The following is a 1,509-nucleotide window of genomic DNA, read 5'->3' as shown; positions in this document are numbered from 1 at the left end:
AGACCAACCTGGGCAACAAAGCGAGACTCTATGTCAAAAAAAAAAAAAAAAAAAAAAGCATTGCTCCGGCCCTTGTCTGCGTACCCCTAGAAAAATAACCACTATTTGGTTTTCTGTTATTTTTGGTTCCTCACCTACATGATTCTACAGGATTTAGCCTGAACAAGAGGAGCTCATATGACAGAACAACAAAACGGCAACACCCACTCTCTTTTCCTCGCCCGGTGCTTGGTGCTAGTAGGAATATGTCCTTTAGTATATTTTGGAATACCAAGATCCTAAAGTTCTTCTGGACTGAGTAGAAGAGTAGAAGATGAATTGTTGCAATACCAGTTACCCCTGAGGAATTACTGGATACCCTTCACATAGATGCCTGCCTGACTCCATGCATATTTCTTTCTTTCTTTGTCTTTTCTTTTTTTGAGATGAGGCTCACTCTGTCGCCCAGGTTGGAATGCAGTGGCGCGATCTTGGCTCACTACAATCTCTGCCTCCTGGGTTCAAGCGATTCTCCTGCCTCAACCTCCCAAGTAGCTGGGATTACAGGTGCCCGCCACCACGCCCAGCTAATTTTTTGTATTTTTAGTAGAGATGGGGTTTCACGATGTTGTCCAGACAAGGTTTCACCATGTTGTCCAGGCTGGTCTTGAACTCCTGACCTCCGGTGATCCACCCACCTCGGCCTCCCAAAGTGCTGGGATTACAGGCATGAGCCACCACGCCCAGCCGGCATATTTCTTGAACAGACATGACATGTACCAGAAATTTACCTCTGGGATCTCAGGAAATGAAGATACGGAGGCAGAGAAGAGACTCCAACACAGAGTTTGTGAGACCACATCAGAGACCTCCAGAAGTTAGGTAAGCAGCAGGTAATTCATACATTAGGAAGAAAGAAAAACTTGGCCCCTGTGGATGGCAAAGTCATAAATGTTCAAGACCCTATCAAACATCCAAAACCCTTCTTCAATAGGTTTTTGACTAGTTCGTCTTATTGAATCTCAAAACTTTTCGTGATTTTTCCTCTCTGGTCCCAGACTTTACTTGTGTCCTTTGTGAATTATCTAGGCCAGTCCTATGGTTGCTTTAATTGCACCGCTACCTAGGCTCCAAAGCCCACAAAGTAGGACTCTATGAAAGGATTTTGAAACCTGCATTTGGCTCTGTTAAGATGTCAATGTAGGGAGTTATAGCAAAAACTCTTCTAACTCTTTGGACCAAATATACTCACAGTAATCAATCTATTCCTTTAAATCTGCTCCTTCTGCCTCTCACATTACCTTTTTTTTTTTTTTTTCATCTTTGAGACAGAGTTTTGCTTTGTTCCCCGGGCTGGAGTGCAATGGCACAATCTTGGCTCACTGCAACCTCCCCCTCCAGGGTTCAAGCGATTCTCCTGCCTCAACCTCCCAAGTAGCTGGGATTACAGGAGCAAACCACTGTGCTTGGCTCTAAAATCTTTTTTTTTCTTTTTGAATTATTATATGCATGGAGAAAAATTAATAGCTG

General features: G+C 43.5%; 2 protein-coding genes across 2 annotated transcripts in view; both read right to left on the bottom strand.

Moving 5' to 3' along the window:
• ISCA1 (iron-sulfur cluster assembly 1) overlaps positions 1-1,509 on the bottom strand; it is a 114,179-nt gene that overhangs the window by 58,707 nt on the left and 53,963 nt on the right. The window lies entirely within an intron of this gene.
• The window catches only part of LOC105514493 (chromosome unknown open reading frame, human C9orf153), a 44,232-nt gene that overhangs the window by 10,649 nt on the left and 32,074 nt on the right, over positions 1-1,509 (bottom strand). The window lies entirely within an intron of this gene.

The sequence above is a fragment of the Colobus angolensis genome, unplaced genomic scaffold, assembly GCF_000951035.1.
Source record: "Colobus angolensis palliatus isolate OR3802 unplaced genomic scaffold, Cang.pa_1.0 Scaffold246, whole genome shotgun sequence".
NCBI lineage: Eukaryota > Metazoa > Chordata > Mammalia > Primates > Cercopithecidae > Colobus > Colobus angolensis.
Note: the sequence above shows the minus strand (reverse complement) of the source record. Positions and strands in the feature narration are given on the sequence as shown.